The 18,722-nt window shown below is 44.8% G+C and overlaps 1 protein-coding gene across 8 annotated transcripts in view; it reads right to left on the bottom strand.

The window, feature by feature from the left end:
* Window positions 1–18,722, bottom strand: part of LOC132388098 (NACHT, LRR and PYD domains-containing protein 3-like) — a 218,859-nt gene that overhangs the window by 93,549 nt on the left and 106,588 nt on the right. For 3 of the 8 annotated variants that reach the window (XM_059960455.1, XM_059960460.1, XM_059960459.1), the window contains exons 1-2: window positions 8,804–8,962; window positions 5,090–5,258 (exon numbers count right to left, since the gene is read on the bottom strand). The exons of 4 other annotated variants lie outside the window; for them this stretch is intronic. The gene's annotated coding sequence lies outside the window, so the exon portion shown is untranslated. Of the gene's footprint in view, window positions 1–5,089; window positions 5,259–8,803; window positions 8,963–18,722 lie in introns of those variants that run through there. One more of the 8 variants, XM_059960462.1, reaches the window with a different exon arrangement.

Raw genomic sequence — 18,722 nt, 5'->3', positions numbered from 1 at the left:
TGTCCTGTCTGAACGGGGAAGATGAAACTACCCATACACGAGGAGCAGTGTCCCGAGGGTGCGATTACTCTGTTTAACCATCCGTCTGCAAGGACACAATGTACCGAACGTCCGCTTCCAGTGTGCTGGAAATATGTAAAACAGTTATCGACCCCAGGCATCGATCCAGGTGAAGACTAGATCCACTACCGGGCTGGGTGATGGAGGTAAAGTTCCCCAGGTACAACTTAACGGATGGGCTTAGTCCTGACATCGCTCCTGGGACCAGAACACCAGGGGCTGAGCGGCAGTTCATGTCAGACGGTTTTGTGTGAAGGTCCCATAACCAGAACGACCACAACAGGTTGTATCCAGGAAGTGGGACGAGGCCGCCAGTTCGAGGAAATTTATGGGACTCACTTCCTAACATCAGGTTCCCCCCTCCCCCAGTAGTCACCGATGGGAAATTGTCAGTCGTGTTCACCCCGAGTGACCGGCCTCAATACTGACCGATGAGAACTTGATCAATTTGTCCCGCAGACAGTGATCGGTTCACTGGCTCCCAGTCGACGATCCCCTTCAACAGAGAACGGAAAGAAAACCCCAGCCCATCCGGAGACTGTGAGAGTGGGGGCGGGGCCTCGGAAGCGAAAACCTCAGATGCTACAGATCTGCATTTGAAATGGGAGCGAGAACCTGGATTATGTGACGGGTGGAGGGTCTCCCGTCTGAACTGGCGACTACGTTCCTAGCCCCTCACACACTGCCCGACCGACCTGCCGCATTTTACACGTTATTTCATATTTACACCAGTTACATTTTTAATTTTTCCCTCTGTATCTTCCCGTCCCCATTGCTCCACCTCCCGGTTCTCAGAGTTACGGGCTCGATTCCCATCCCGGTCCAACGTAAAATTCCCACCCGAACAGGAATTGTGCAGGTTTCATTGGAATCACACTATTTTCTATCCACATCCATCCGGAGCTTCACTAGACAAGAACACTGAAACATCAAGTGAGAATCCGCTGGAGGTGGTCATTTAGCCCCTCAAACCATCAACAAGATGTTGGCTGCTCTCCCATCTCAGGCAAATGTTTCTGCCCGATCCTCATTTCCTTGATCCCTTCAGTCTCCACACATTTGCCAGTCTCTGTTTTACGTGAGGATGATCATTGAGTCTTCACCGCCCTCTGTGGTGGGGTTTTTCAGACATTCACCACCCTCAGAGTGGAGGCATTTCCTCTCATCTCAGTCCATCCCCTTTTTCAGAGACTGGGCCAGATGGACTGCATCCCAGCTCACTAGGTTTTTTAATCCTCCATGGAATTAATTTCCATCTTCTGCAGCCCCGTGTTGTCCCAACCACTCACCTTCCACTCATGTCATTATTTCCACCTTCCCACCTCCCCCTCACCTGGATCCACCTCTCACTCCCCAGCTCTTGCCCCATCCCCAACTCTCCCCTCTTTTCTCTGACTATTTCCCGTCCACTCTCAGTCCAGAGGGAGGGTCTCGGCCCGAAATGTTGACGGTCCATTTCCCTCCACAGATGCTGCCCGACCCACTGAGTTCCTCCGGCAGTTTGTTCTTTGGTCTGTATAACCCGTGTTAGTATGGGGAGCGGGATTTTACACCATATTCCAGGTACAATCTCAACAAAGTCCAAATAATCGTTAAAGTCATTTTCACTCTTATACCTAATAACTCTTACAATAAATACAATGTCAAGACAAGTCACTTTTATTGTCATTGCGACCATAACTGCTGGTACAGTACATAGTAAAAATGAGACAACGTTTTTCAGGACCATGGTGTTAATTACAAAAACTAGACTGAACTACGTAAAAAAACAACACATAGCAGAAAAAAAAACAAACACAACAACGACACCAGACTACAGACCTACACAGGACTGCATAAAGTGCACAAAAACAGTGCAGGCATTACAATAAATAATAAATAGGACAATAGGGCAAGGTGTCAGTCCAGGTGCTGGCTATTGAGGAGTCTGATAGCTTGGGGGAAGAAACTGTTACATAGACTGGTCGTGAGAGCCTGAATGCTTCGGAGCCTTTTCCCACACCTTCTACCCAATGTACCTTCTACCTCCCTCCCTACCCACTGCACCTCAGTCCCTCACCATTAAACACACAGTTTCTGTTTCTCCTACAGAACTGGGTGATCTCACACTGGGCTCCAGCTGACCTGTTGCTCCCACTCACTCCTTTTGCCTCCGTCTGCCTGAAACCTCTCGACAAAAGACACAGAACATTGAACAGTACAGTACCTGAACATGCCCTTCGGCCCAAAATGTTTTGCTCAGCTAATTAAATTAGGAATCAAATGGCCAAATAATCCCTTCTGCTGACATAATGTCCACAGCTTCCTCACATCCAGGTGCTGATTTAAATATCTCTTAATATTGTGTCTGCCAGAACCATCACCCCGGGCAGCACATCATAGCAACCCTCCACTCTGTCTGGTAAAAACACTTGTACCTCACATCTCCTTTCAAACTAGCCGCTCTCACATCAAATACATGGCCTTTTGTATTAGACATTTACAACCAGGATAAAAAAATATTGTCTGTCTTCTCTATCTATGCCTCTCATAATTTTATACACCTCCATCGTCTCACCCTAGCCTATGTCACTCCAGAGAAAACAACCCAAGTTGTTATAGCTCATGCCCTCGAATCCAGGCAATATCCTGGTAAGCCTTTTCTGCACGCTCTCCAGGGACATTGACATCCTCCCTGGAATGAGGCAGCCAAAAATGTATGAAATACTCCAGATGTGGCCAAACTCACGTTTCATGAAGCTGCAACATAACTTCCTGAATTTTGAATGCTATATCATGACTAATAAAGGCAAGCATGTCATTTGCCTTCTTAACCAGCCTGTCAATCTGTGTAGCCACTTTCAGGGGGCGATGAACTTGGGACTCCAAGATCCCTCTATTCATCGACACTGTTAAGGTCTTGTACTTGACACTGTAGTATCTCTATCATTGGCCTAGCGAGCTGCCAAGATGATCATCACTAATCAAGTCTCACAGAGATTTCTCAGGTCCTGTTGAATTTATTACCAAGTGCACAAGTACGGGAAGGTACAGGTACAAAGAGACACCGATTTGTGGCAGCATCACAGGCAAGTACATTCAGATAACACACGGAACACAAATTATACGATTCTCTGTCAGTAACAATCTGTAAATATAAGTTTTATATCATTAACAATATGGAAACAAAAATGTATCAATAATCATAAATATACATTCTCTGTCATTAACATTATACAAATATACATTTTTTCCAAGAGCTGACTTGGAAATGTTTAATTTGGTCCGTCAGCCAAATTGTTGACACAGTTTGGGAACAACTGAGCTCCAAGCACTGGTCGCTAAAACACCAACTGGGACATCCTGTAGGGCCAAGAAGGGTCTGGTTATTCTTTCTCTTTAAACACAGGACCAGGAACAGGCCACTTGGCCCATCATGTCCATCCTGTAATTTAATAATACCCAACACCAGTCCATCCTTGCTCCCATCACCACTCCAATCTACTTTGCCCAGACCATTAGCCCCACTCGCAGGTCAACAGTCTGCCAGCAATTGTCCCCCAAAGTGGTGAATATATCTGCTCGCCACCACCATGGCCTCAGACATTTCCACAGACGAGCCCCCTTATCCCTTGTGTCATTGCGTCACACCAATGGGAAGAGAGTAATTCCTCTGTTGACTGTGGGGTGGGGTGGGTGGGTCAGACCATTGTTACCTCAGCCAGTAAAGTTCAACTGTTTCTGCGCCAGTGTGATGTAAGGAATTGCACACGCGATGTCAGATCCCAATGTGGGGAACCCACACGTGACATCAGGTATGTGGGGGCGCAGAGTGACAGCACATGTGGGTGAGAACTTGTTTTCAAAAGCTGTTTACTGGACATTTTTAATGATTTCATGGGGATAATGAAGGAAGCATAACAGATGTCATCGCTGAACCCAGTGTTGTGTGAGGAAAAGTCCCCTGCCACATGCCCGGATTTGCCATGTTGTTGACGGAGTGGGCAGCATGGCCATTTTCTTGAATTGGGTCACAAAACCCCAAATGTTTCTGGGGAGGACTTTCCAGGGTGATCTGGTTTGGGTGGTTCAGCCAGTGCAGTAATCTACTGTTTACTATTTTCATAAACAATGGCTTGACTGATGTAAACCGGATTCGGCTGCAGTGTAAACACAGGAGTCTTTGTCTCCTGGTAAACCAAACACCCTGACAATGAGAACCACAGATTCCCCTTCCTGTAAGTCAGTGTATCATTCAAACAGCTGTTTGCTGAGAGGAATGGTCATTGAAGTTCTCCCAGATATAGTTGAATAGAGTTGAAGTGGAGTTCAGGGGTGTCACATTAAAAGGACAGGTCAGCCAAACCCTCTGTTTTGTCCATCTGACTAACCTTCCTGAACATTGTGTTTGTGACAGAGCCCCAGAGTCTGGGAACAGCTGAATGGCAGGAAGCAGGGGGTGATGCTGAGGGCAAACACGAGGAAATCTGCAGATGCTGGAAATTCAAACACACACAAAAGGCTGGTAGAACACAGCAGGCCAGGCAACATCTATAAGGAGAAGCATCGTCGATGTTTCAGCTCGAGACCCTTCATCTCCTGACCTGACGAATGGTCTCGGCCTGAAACGTTGACAGTGCTTCTCCTTATAGATGCTGACTGGCCTGCTGTCTTCCACCAGCATTTTGAGTGTGTTGTTGAGAAAAGCTCAAGCAAGTTTGCAGCAAGTAATTTCAAAGTATTTTTTTTATTTGGAAAGATATTAAGTATAAACTCTCCCCTTCGTTTCCATCTCCCCACTCAGAAGTGACCAAAAGCTGCTTCACAGGATGGAAGACCTTGAAATGAACAAACACTGAGGGAATGTGAGTGAATTTAAAGAGCTGGGATACTGACAGCACATCACCAGAGCTGGAGTGATTGCAACTGTTCTGACAGAGGCATAACTGGTACTTTTGGGCACATTCGGTCTCACTCCAGCTATTTCCTACCTTCCTTTGTACAGGTATGTAATGTCTAAAGGACCAGTGTTTGAGTAAAGGAGACTCACCAAACTTTCTCCTGACTGAATCAGTGGAATCTCCGAGTCAGATGGGTTCTCTCCAGTTGATGCTCTCAGTCCTCGGGCTGGTTCACTTGTTGCTGTTTCCTCGTCTTCAGTCGTGGTTTGCTTCCAGTTGTGGGCTTTTCTTCCAATAAATCTCTCACCACAGGTCTAACTTTAACATGAAAGATAATGAAGTATGTTAACAATACAAAGGAGGTCAAAACATTTCTGCTCACTGAAATCTAAAGATTGAAGACAAATATAATGATCTGAATGTTCCTAAATAAAAACTCACTGAAAGACATAAGTCACAGGAACCGAATGAGGTGATTTTATCCATCGAGTCTGCTCCACCATTCAACCATGGCTGATTTTATTCCAAAACAATATTCCTGCCTTCGTCCTGTAACCCTGAAGCTCAACTCAAGTCAAGTCATTTTTATTGCCATTTCGACCACAACTGCTGGCATTGTACATAGCAAAAATGAGACAACGTTTTTCCAGAACATGGTGTTACAGGACACAGTACAAAATCTAGATGGAACTACGTAAAAAAAACAACACAAAGAGAAAAAAAAAACACACACACAAACAACAACTACACTAGACTACAGACCTACACAGGACTGCATAAAGTGCAGGCATTACAATAAATAATAAACAGGGCAATAGGACAGTAAGGTGTCAGTCCAGGCTCTGGGTATTGAGGAGTCTGATAGCTTGGGGGAAGAAACTGTTACATAGTCTGGTCATGAGAGCCCAAATGCTTCGGTGCCCTTTCCCAGATGGCAGGAGGGAGAAGAGTTTGTATGAGGGGTGCGTCGGGTCCGTCATAATGTTGCTTGATTTGTGGATGCAGCGTGTAGTGTAAATGTCCGTTACGGTGGGAAGAGAGACCCCAATGATCTTCTCAGCTGACCTCATTATCCGCTGGAGGGTCTTGCGATCCAAGATGGTGCAATTTCGAACCAGGCAATGATGCAGCTGCTCCAATACTCTCAATACAACCCCTGTAGAATGTGATGAGGATGGGGGGTGGGAGATGGACATTCCTCAGTCTTGACAGAAAGTAGAGACGCTGATGTGTTTTCTTTGCTATGGAGCTGGTGTTGAGGGACCAGGTGAGATTCTCCGCCAGGTGAACACCAAGAAATTTGGTGCTCTTTATGATCTCTACTGAGGAGCTGTTGATGTTCAGTGGAGAGTGGTTGCTCCATGTCCTCCTGAAGTCAACAACCATCTTTTTTGTTTTGTTCGTATTCAGAGACAGGTTGCTGGCTCTGCACCAGTCCGTTAACCGCTGCACCTCCTCTCTGTAAGCTGACTCATCGTTCTTGCTAATGAGACCCACCATGGTCCTGTCATTGGCGAACTTGGTGATGTGGTTCGAGCTGTGTGTTGCAGCACAGTCGTGGGTCAGCAGAGTGAACAGCAGTGGACTGAGAAGGCAACCCTGGGGAGCCCCTGTGCTCAGTGTGCTGGTGTTGTAGATGCTGCTCCCGATCCGGACTGACTGAGGTCTCCCAGTCAGGAAGTCTAGGATCCAGTTGCAGAGGGAGGTGTTCAGACCCAGTAGTCACAGCTTTCCAATCAGTTTCTGGGGGATGATTATGTTGAATGTTGAACTGAAGTCTATGAACAGCGTCCGTACGCATGTGTCTTTTTTGTCCAGATGGGTTAGGGCCAGGTGGAGGCTGGTTGCAATGGCGTCATCTGTTCAGCAGTTGGTACGGTATGCAAGCTGCAGGGGGTCCAGTGAGGGGGGCAGCAGGGTCTTGATATGCCTCATGACGAGCCTCTCAAAACACTTCATGATGATGGATGTAAGTGCAACAGGGCGGTAGTAATTTAGTCAGGACGCTGAAGACATCATCGGCATGGGAACGATGGTGGCGGCCTTGAAGCAAGTTGGAACGGTGGCGCCGCTCAGGGAGATGTTGAAGATGTCAGTGAGAACATCTGCTAGCTGGTCTGCACATCCTCTGAGCATTCTCATTCTCTCCTCAGATTATCACTCATTGCCTCCAAAGGAACCCCAAAAACAAACAACTGAGACCAGACCAGAAACACTCTCTCAACACCTGATGAGCCCGAGCAGCCCGATCTCCAGATCCATTTCACCAGGGTCACAATCTGTGATCGGGTCACACAGCTGAACGTGACACTTACCGACCCCAGAATCCTCACACATCCTCCCCACATCAGGGATTCCCCCACAACCAATGTCCAGCAACCCGAGACTTCTGATTCATTATGGAAGGAGGAACATTCAGCCCCAGCTACAGAAGTACTGACCTGGTCAAATCCCAAATACTGACTGTTCCATCTTCCCGGAGTCTACACCTCAGGTATACAGTCCAAACACCAATTTTCAGAGGACTCCCTTACTGCCGGTAACATGTGTCCGCCATTCAGAGTTCAAAGGCTGACACTCCTGCATCAACCGATGGCAGAATGGGAACCTGATAAACCTCTGACTGGGCCAGATATCGGGCTGGAAAACCTGGGCGCGGGTCACCAGCAGGCAGGGATACGTTTCACATTGTCTCCACCAGCTAAACTGAAAGCATTTTATCATTATCCGATTGTTAAATGAGAATTTGCCCAGTACAATTTGCCGTCGCATTTCCTGTAGGCTAACAGGAACAACAGGCTTTTCATTTCAAATTGAAATTAAATGCTGGAAACTCGGTACATCAGATTGGATCTATGGAAAGAGAAACTGTGGAAGACTCACTATCAGAATTGACGCTGCCCGATCTGCTGAACGGTTTCAGCATTTTCTCTTTTGACTTTAAATGATGCACAACTATTGACTGATTACAAGATGTTTGTGACGGCCTGAACGAAGTTGCACAAATTTAAGTCCCACATTCATTAGTTTTCTCTGCATTCCAACACAGGGTTAATGCATTCGACACAGTGAATGCTCACAACATCCTCCCCACCCACTATCAGTCTGTTACATCTGCTCCCGAGGCCACTAACTCTCAATGAGAGGAAGTGACCAGAGAGCGATAAAACTGTCCTCCACTCCCTGCAGATCCTGTGGCTGTTCCTGGCAACAGGGAATTTGCCTCTCCAAACATGACCAAAACAGGAAATATCGGACTCAACTTTAAATACTGGGAGTTTCCGTCTGGCAAAGATTAACACAGCGGCCGTTTGGTAACTTTGAAACTAAAATTGTAGTGACTGCCTTTATCCTCCCTCATTCTGCATTAAATAAATCCTCTGGCAGTTCCAGGTAACAAACACTGATTTCAGAAATAACTCCGTGAGGCAAAAGACTTCACAATGAAGGCAACGGTAGAAGAGAGATTGTCGACATTTATCATCGAGGTGGTGGGATACAGGCTGGACAGAGGTTGAACAAGATGGGCAGGGATTAAGCAGATGGAACGGGGGGGGGGGGAGCAGGGATCAAGGACGATCACTGATGGCCCTCCGGCAATACACAGATACAGCATTAACAGTACACACTACTATGTGCTAAAATGACAAAGATAGAGCAACAGGAACTTTGGCATTTACCCTTCTCCCTGAACCAACTTTTATCAACACATCGTAGAAAATATCCCCAGGTTCGAGGTGAAGGTCTCACAACCCGGACAGACCCCGGTAGGTTTTGTTCAGGAAGCGGGGTGAGACCGCGAGTTCGGGGAAGTTACTGGGACTCACTGCCCAGCATCGGTCGGGACCGAACTCAATACTCACCGCATGGATCTTGTCGGTCCCGCTCCGCAGAGAATGATCCGACCGGCCCCCCCGGCTCGCCGCCCGAGGGGGCGAGGACCCTCTCCCGATCCGGATCCCGTGGACAACCCACCGCTCCAGACCCGCTTCAACACAAAGAAAAAAAATCACTGCCCAGCCCGGGAATGTGAGCATGCGCAGTGTGCTTATTGCGTCATCAGAGCGTGGGCGGGGCCTCGGAGACAAATCCGCAGATGCTGCCGATTCAAGTCAAGTCACTCTTATTGTCATTTCGACCATAACTGCTGGTACAGTACACAGTAAAAATGAGACAACGTGTTTTTTTTTTCCAAGACCATGGTGTTACATGACAGAGTACAAAAACTGGACTGAACCACATAAAAAATAACACAGAAAAGAAAAAAAAACTACACCAGACCACAGACCTCCCCAGGACTGCATAAAGTGCACAAAACAGTGCAGGCATTTCAATAAATAATAAGCAAGACAATAGGGCAGTAAGGTGAATGTCCAGGCTCTGTGTATTGAGGAGTCCGATAGCTTGCGGGAAGAAACAGTTACATAGTCTGGTTGTGAGAGCCCGAATGCTTCAGTGCCTTTTCCCAGAGGGAAGGAGGGAGAAGTGATTGTATGCGGGGTGCGTGGGGTCCTTCATGATGCTGTTTGCTTTGCGGATGCCGCGTGTTGGGTAAATGTCCGTGATGGCGGGAAGAGAGGCCCCGATGATCATCTCAGCTGACCTCACTATCTGTTGCAGGGTCTTGCTATCCGAGATGTTGCAATTTCCGAACCAGGCAGTGATGCAGCTGCTCAGGATGCTCTCAATACAACCCCTGTAGAATGTGATGAGGATGGGGGGGGGGGGGGGGAGATGGACTTTCCACGGCCTTTGCAGAAAGTAAAGACGCTGCTGGGCTTTCTTTGCTATGGAGCTGCTGTTGAGGGACCAGGTGAGATTCTCCGCCAGGTGAACACCAAGAAATCTGGTGCTCTTAAAGATCTCCAGCGAGGAGCCGTCGATGTTCAGCGGGGAGTGGTCGCTCCGTGTCTTCCTGAAGTCAACAACCATCTCTTTTGTTTTGTTCAAATTCAGAGACAGGTTGTTGGCTCTGCACCAGACCGTTAGCCACTGCACCTCCTCTCTGTAAGCTGACTCGTCGTTCTTGCTGATGAGACACACCACGGTTGTGTCATTGGCGAACTTGATGATGTGGTTCGAGCTGTGAGTTGCAGCACAGTCGTGGGTCAGTAGAGTGAACAACAGTGGACTGAGCACGCAATCCTGGGGAGCCCCCGTGCTCAGTGTGATGGTGTTGGAGCGGCTGATCCCGATCCGGATTGACTTAGGTCTCCCAGTCAGGAAGTCTAGTGGACTGAACCATAAGAGAAAGAGAGAGACTGGAAAAGCTGATCGCTTCAGTTAGTCGCAGCTGAGGCTTGGAACTCTCCTATGCCCACAAGAGTGGGTTGATCATCGGTACACGGAACCACAACGAATGTGTGTGGCTGTCACTTCGCATAATCCATAGGAGTGGCGTTTGGAATACATTGTGTTAACCCTTGCCTGGGTATGTTGTGTGGTAACCCCTGGAAGACGGTATTCCGTGACAGGTCACTTTCGCTGTAAACTGGTATGTGGACGGATTCAACGAATAAGAACATCGTCGACGGTTATTTTGATGTAACGGTCTTTTCTATACGTTTCATTCTGGATTACAAATATCTCTCTATTTGTTGTGTGCTAATCCGTCCACATACAAGTTTTTATATATTTTTCAAAATATACCTATCTTTTTAACTAAAAAAATTTCGATCAAATTGACTCACTTATTTCTTCCTTTATTTGGAACAATAAGAGACCAAGAATTAATAAGTATCATTTACACAAATCTGAAGAAGATGGTGGACTTGCACTTCCTAATTTAAGAGTATTATTGGGCTGTGAACATTAGACAATTCTGTTTTTGGTTATATTGTCTTGATAAGAACCAAAATCCATTATGGGTTGATTTGGAATTAAAAGCAGTTAAATAATTTCATTTAACTTCAATATTAGGAGCTCCATTACTTTTACATCTCTCTAAAATTCCAAATTTAAATCTTTACCCGGTTATTAAACAATCCCTACGGATTTGGGTTCAGTTTCGTTTCTTTAAAAAATTTAAACAATTTAAGATGACTAGTTTTTTACATCGAAATTTCTTATTTATACCTTCAACAACTGACCCCATTTTTCTCCTATGGAAAAATAAAGGGATCCATTCTTTTACAGATTTATTTTGTGATGGTCCATTATGATCTTTGAAGAGTTCATTAACAAATTTTCTCTCGCTCATACACATTTTTTTGCAATATGTTCAGTTTAGACTTTTTTACAACAATATTTACCTAAGATTCCATGTTTACAAGAATCTGATTTGTTGGATACAATTTTGAAAGTGAATCCCTTCGTGAAAGGTTCCATTGGCAGAATTTATAATTTATTTTTGTTACAAAACGAGAACCTATCACTAAAGATTAAACAAGATTGGGAGAGAGAACTTATTATGACCTTTGTTAATGAAGATTGGCTTCGAGTTTTGAAAAACATAAATTCTTCTTCTATATGTGCCAACCATTGTTTAAGTCAATGTAAAACTAGTCATCGTTATTATTTAACAAAGGAGAGACTATCTAAAATATTTCCTAGTATAGACAATTGCTGAGATAGATGTAGAACTGAAGTAGCTACTTTGTCACATATGTTCTGGTCATGTTCTTCATTAAAATAGTTCTGGAAATCTTTATTTTCTACAAGTTCTACAGCTCAGAAAATAAATTTACAACCTAATAGACTGACTGGTCTATTTGGAATAGTTCCACATCATATTCAGGGTATTTCATCTTCAGATCAACATGTAATTGCATTTGTTACACTACTGACAAGAAGGGCTACTTTATTAAAATGGAAAGATATTTCTTCCCCTACATTAATTGAATCGTTTTCTCAAGGAATGTTATGTCTTAGTTTGGTAAAAATAGAAGTAGAACCTTTGATCCTCGATTCGAATTTGAGAGTTCTTTTGCCAAATATCATAATTTGAATTATGCTATATGGTTTCCTTCCATTATTTTATAAATATGAAATGACGGTTGATAGACAATAGACAATAGATGCAGAAGTAGACCATTCGGCCCCTCGAGTCTGCACCGCCATTCTAAGATCATGGCTGATCATTCACTATCAATACCCAGTCCCTGCCTTGTCCCCACATCCCTTGATTCCCCTATCCATCAGATATCTATCCAGCTCCTTCTTGAAAGCATCCAGAGAATTGGCCTCCACCGTCTTCCGAGGCAGTGCATTCCACACCTCCACAACTCTCTGGGAGAAGAAGCTCTTCCTCAACTCTGTTTTAAATAACTGACCTCTTAGTCTCAATCCATGCCCTCTGGTACTGGACTCTCCCAACAACTGGAACATATTTCCTGCCTCAATCCTATCAAATCCTTTAATTATCTTAAACGTTTCAATCAGATCCCCTCTCAATCTCCTCAATTCCAGCGTGTACAAGCCCAATTTCTCTGCGTAAGACAGCCCTGCCATCCCAGGAATCAACCTAGTGAATCTACGCTGCACTTCCTCAATTGCCAGAATGTCCTTCCTTAAACCTGGAGACCAAAACTGTACACAATATTCCAGGTGTGGTCTCACCAGGGCCCTGTACAAATGCAAAAGAACATCCTTGCTCTTGTATTCAATTCCCCTTGTAACAAAGGCCAACATTCCATTTGCCCTCTTCACTGCCTGTTGCACTTGCTCATTCACCTTCATTGACTGGTGAACTAGGACTCCTAGGTCTCTTTGCATTTCTCCCTTACCTAACTCGACACCGTTCAGACAATACTCTGCCCTCTTGTTCCAGCTTCCAAAGTGGATAACTTCACATTTATTCACATTGAATGACATCTGCCAAGTATCTGCCCACTCACTCAGCCTATCCAAGTCTCCCTGTATTCTCCTAACGTCCTCTTCGCATGTCACACTGCCACCCAGTTTAGTATCGTCAGCAAACTTGCTGATATGGTTTTCAATTTGATCGAAATTTTTTTAGCTAAAAAGATAGGTATATTTTGAAAAATATATAAAAATCTAGGTAAAATCATTTTCACAGCATGAATACGACCTATTAAAGAAAAAGTAAGTGGATTCCATCTAGAAAATTGTTTCATGAAGTCCATTAAAGGAACTATATTCGCTTTATAGAGATCTTTATATTTTTTAGTAACTATAATACCTAAATATCTAAATGCATTAACAGTTCTAAAAGGAATATCATTATATACACTAACAGGGACATTTAATGGAAAAATACTCTTTTATTCAAGTTAAGTTTAAATCCAGAAAATTTAGCGAAATCTTTAAGTGTTTCCAAAAGATTAGGAATTGATTCCTCAAAATTTGAAATAAAAACCAAAAGATCATCTACATAAAGAGAAATCTTATGTATGGTTCCATTCATAGAGATACCAAGAATACTTTTAGCTTCACGTAGTGTTATAGCTAGAGGCTCCAATACAAGATTAAATAATAAAGGGGTTAATGGACATCCCTGTCTAGTGCCACGAGAAAGTGAGAAAAAAAGAAGACCTGCAGTTATTAGGAATGACAAGCTCGATGGCGGCTTCCTGTCTGTGTTTAAAAGCCAAATGAATGATAAAATGGACTCGGCCTCACAATGTAACTCGACGTGACCCGGCACCATATGTCTGTCTGCACTGCACTTTCTCTGCAGCCATAATGCTTTGTTACAGTTATTGTTCTGTCGTATATCAACTCAGTGAACTGTTGTAATGTATCGATCTGTGTGGATGGTCCGTCAGGCAAGATTTTCACTGTAGCTCAGTACGTGATGATAATAAACGAATTCCCCATTTTAATTGTGTGGAAATATTAGACAGACTGAGCTTCTGCTCTGGAACCACAGAAGGAAACTGAACTGTTGTCATTTCTGTGGAAAGGAAATAAATGGAAAAGGATTCAATCTCTCATTACGATCTGCGGTAACTGGGATCAGGTGACCGGTGGTGGGTCTCCCAGATCAATATCAGAATCAGGTTTAATAGCACCGGCATTTGTCATGAAATTCGTTGTCTCTGCGGCAGCAATAGAACCTAATTCATAACTATAGATTTTAACAATTATGATTTAATATAAGAATATAAATATTACATAGTTAAATTATATAAATAGTACAAAATGAAAAAAAAACGATGTAATAAACTATTTTAATTGTGTGGAACTTTTTGACTGACCGGGTTGTTGCTTTGGAAGTAGTGGAGTGAAGCTTAACTGAACTGTACACATTTATGAGAAGCTCAGAGAAATAGAAAAGGCTAAATTCTCACATAAGTGGGTCAGACACCCAGAAACATCGGCTGTACTTCAGCAGGTAAAAACAGTGGAATGAAACATGCTGCAAATATTGCAGAAAAAAGCATACTGTCCACCACAACGAGAGGACGTGACAGATCCGGATCTCACTGCCGTGACTGAACGGGGAAACATGAAGCTGCACGTCACGTAGAGCAGTGACCCGCAGATGCTGCAGATCTGCAGAGAAACGTGAACAGGAAACGGGATCACGTGACCGCTTTGGTCTCCCACCGCAAGCAGACACTCCGGCTGCCCAATACTCTGTGGAAAGAGGCAAACTTGCCGCTCAGATCTCCTCTCACCTTAAATGTATTAGACATTTCAACCCCAAGGAAAAATATGTCGTCTGTCCACTCGATCTATTCCTCTCGTAATCTTGTAAATGTCCATCCACTCTCACCCCAGCCTGCGCCGCTCTGGAGAAAACAACACAAGTTTGTCCAGCCTCTCGTTCTCGCTCATGCCCTCTAATCCAGGCAGTGTCCTGGTAAGCCTCTTCTGCGCCCTCTCCAAAGCCCCGACATCCTTCCGAGAATGGGGGCGACCAGAACTGTATGAAACACTCCAGATGTGGTCTAATCGAGTTTTATAAAACTGTGTTACGAGCTGTAACGTTTTAGAACCGAACCAGCAGCAATAGAGTTCACACTGGAGTCTGGTTTTGATGTTAAAACCACTCTCTTTATTAGTATCTATTTATAATATAGTAACTTAACGAAATAAAGGAAAGTTAGCAGTGTTATGTGAATATATGTGTAAATATAATTCCCAGACTATCGAGCCTGAGGGAACAAAGCTTAGAGTCTTACAGGGTGAAAAGGCCGTTACTTCAAAATACCGTTGACGAAGATCTTATCCGTTGAATCCGTCCACATACGAGTTATCAGCGAAAATGACCTGTCACAGGAATACCGTCTTCCCGGGGTTACCACACAACATACCCAGGCAAGGATTAACACAAGACATTCCAAAAACCACTCCTATGGATTATACGAAGTGACAGCCACACACGTTCGTTGTGGTTCCGTGTACCGATGATCAACCCACTCTTGTGCCATAGGAGAGTTCCAAGCCTCAGCTGCGACTAACTGAAGCGATCAGCTTTTCCAGTCTCTCTCTCACTCTTTAGACTGGCCGACTGCCTGTCTGCAGATCTCTCTCTCTCTCTCTCTTATGGTTCAGTCCACAGTCAGCGCTGTCAGCCTGACTGACGTCATAGTCCCGCCTCCTCACGTCGGCGCTCTTAAAGAAACAGTCACAGTACGACCGCAGGCTCGTAACAGCCGCAACACAACTTCCCGACTTTTGAACTCAGTGCTTCAACTAATAAAGACAACCATGCCATTTGCCTTCTTAACCACCCGATCAATCTGTGCAGTCTCTTTCAGGGAGCGATGAACTTGGAGTCTAAGATCCCACTGATCATCAACACTGTTCAGGGATTTGCATTTAACAGTGTACTGTCGCATACATTCGACCTACCGAGCTGCCAAGATGATCATCACTAATCAAATCTCACTGAGATTTCTCAGGTCCTGTTTAATTTATTACCAAGTGCACAAATACGGGAAGGTACAGGTACAGAGAAACACTGTCTTGTGGCAGCATCACAGGCAAGTACATTCAGATAACACACGGAACACAAGTTATACGATTCTCTGTCAGTAACAATCTATAAATATGTTTTATGTCATTAACAATGTATAAAATACATTGTGTCATGATCACTATTAAAATGTGCATTTTGTGTCAATAACAGACTTGGAAATGTTGAATGTGCTCCCTGTCTCCATTCCTCCTGTAATCCACAACCAGCTCCTGTGTTTTTGTCACAATGAGGGAGAGGTTGTTTTCTTGACACCACCGTGCCGGAGTGATGACTTCTTCTTCGTAAGTTGTCTCGTTGTTATTTGGGATTCGGCCAATCAATGTAGTGCCTTCAGCAAATCTAATTAGCAGATTGGATCCCGCCACTGCAGCCCCACAGTGCACTATGTACTGATTGCAAAGCTACGAGATTGCATGTGAATAGCCTCCCCTCCCCCAACTCCACTCTTTCTGCCTCACCAGCAGATTGGGACATCTCACATCTCGTTGCCTCTCCAGGACATTAAACTGTGAACAACTGTGGTCAGGGACTGATCTCTGGGGTACTTCAAACGCTACCTCCTTCCAGTCTGAAAACGACCCACTCATCCAGACACACACTACCGGCAGTTTATCGATCTCCAACGAAAAAGCCTAATCACCTACTCCTGAGGGTCAATACCATTACTGACTCTGAGTTTACCACCGTCAAATGCCGGGAGGGACATAATAATCAGAAAGTCTCTAGTCACAGCCGTGTAAATAAAATGTGATCTCAGTGGGTGTGTGGCGCATGCTCAGAATGCGAAGGAGACAGACAAACTGAGCCAAGGCACAGACTGATGAAGGGGAGGAATGATCCATTTTGACACAGAGAGGGAAGCAGAGAGTTTGATGTTGACCCTGATTCCGGAACTGTGGCCAGTTAGAAGATGAAATCTTGTTCCTCTAAATTGTTTTGAGATGTGACAGTGTTTTAATCAGAAGGCACCATGGAGACTAAAATTATTTCAGTTGAAATGTTGTCCTTCACCCACTGACGTGCTTTGTAAACTTTTAACAGTGTAGAAAATTAAAAGGATTTGTGTATGGGAATCTCGAACACAACAGCACGTTAGTTCCGCTCTGTCTGTCAGTTCACCAGCGCTTGAACACAAAGTACACTGCAGATGCTGTGGGGAAAGCAACACGTACAAGACGCTGGAGGAACTCAGCAGGTCGGGCAGCATCCGTGTAAATGAGCAGTCAACGTTTCGGGTCAAGACCGAAGACCGAGATCTACAGCTTTGCACTGGGAAGTGGCCGTTCACCTGCTCCGTGTGTGCGAAGAGACTCATTCAGTTAACCCACCTTGTGATGCTCCGGTGAGTTCACAATAAATAGAGGCCACATTTCTGTCCGGAGTGAGCAAAGAGTTTTACTCAATCATCCCAGATGCTGCAACACCAGCAACTTCACATCAGGGAGGAAGTTCAAATCAGCTCCGTGTTAAATGTTTAACCATCACGGTGACTGAAGGCAGCTGCAGGTTCATGAGGGACTGTTACTGTCAGATTCTGCAGTTCTTGCGGCTGCTCATCGCACCGAGGACTGAACCCTGGTCACTGAGCATTGGAGGAGTCCGTTCTGCTGATGTTAGCCTTAAACTAGACTGGTGTTTAATATTGTGGATCTGTGAAAGATAAATCAGTTTGTATCAAATCCCGTGTCTCACTGGAGAGGCCACTCGGCCCATCTTGTCCCTGCCCATGTTTCTGTTCCATATCGGTATATGAAAATATATCCCTGCCGTTCCCCTCTTGCTCTCCCTGACATGACAGGTTGCAACTGGTCACCACTCTATGAGATAGGAGATTTGTTACGTACCCCGTAACTGGGTATTTAAACAGCAGAGAAAGAAGAATCTGTTGGAGTCTGGTGGTACCAAACTAAAGGTGTTTATTAATAAAAATAAGCAAAACCATATCAATAATGCGAATATACATATAAAACAAGTTAGCAGTAATAAACCTAAAAGTGTAGGAATAATAACAAGCAATAATAAAGAAGCTCTATCGATGTCTAGGGGTAAATGAATTGTCATAGAAAAGTATATAGTTCAGTTCTGTTCATGAGTGCTGATGTAGTTATGGTTGTTGTATTGTAATCATTGGAGAGAGAGAGAGAGAGAGAGAGAGAGAGAGAGAATGAATTATGGTTTATCTGCAAGCTTTTTTACACTTTTACAAGGACACTGTCAGCTTCTGTGTTCTTCCAGAGAGAGAAGGGAGGAACTGTTTGATGGACAGCTGGGGCTCAGCACGGTGAGATAAGTAGGAGGTCCGCTGACAGACCTCCAGACACATGGTTTTGGACACTGAATGAGCTTTGTTGTGTCCACAGAAAAAGGTGGGTTTTGGAGGATCGATCAGGAGCATCGATCAGTGGCTCTCGCAGTGTGAAAAGGCTGTGACCAGTGGGGAGTTATTCGTGTGTCCATCCCTCGCCTGGGTTAATAACTCCACCACTGAAGAACGGTCCCGTTTGTAGTGTCACAGTCGGTGACATCCAAAGGATTTCGGAGGACGACGGGACTATCGACGGCGTCAGCTTACCTGAAGACACAAACCTCTCCTTCTCTCTCTCTCCATCACTACCCGACTCAATCCCACGAACTGAACCGAACTTCACTCATCACCGTCAGACGGTCTCCATTCACCCCGAGGCGTGAAGAAGCTTGGCTTTCCTATTTCCACACACACACACACACACACACACACACACACACACACACACACACACACACACACACACACACACACACTCACACACACACACACACACACACACTCACACACACTCTCTCTCACACACACACACACACACACTCACACACACACACACACACACACACACACACTCACACACACACTCACA

Source organism: Hypanus sabinus, unplaced genomic scaffold (assembly GCF_030144855.1).
Source record: "Hypanus sabinus isolate sHypSab1 unplaced genomic scaffold, sHypSab1.hap1 scaffold_264, whole genome shotgun sequence".
Classification (NCBI taxonomy): domain Eukaryota; kingdom Metazoa; phylum Chordata; class Chondrichthyes; order Myliobatiformes; family Dasyatidae; genus Hypanus; species Hypanus sabinus.
Note: the sequence above shows the minus strand (reverse complement) of the source record. Positions and strands in the feature narration are given on the sequence as shown.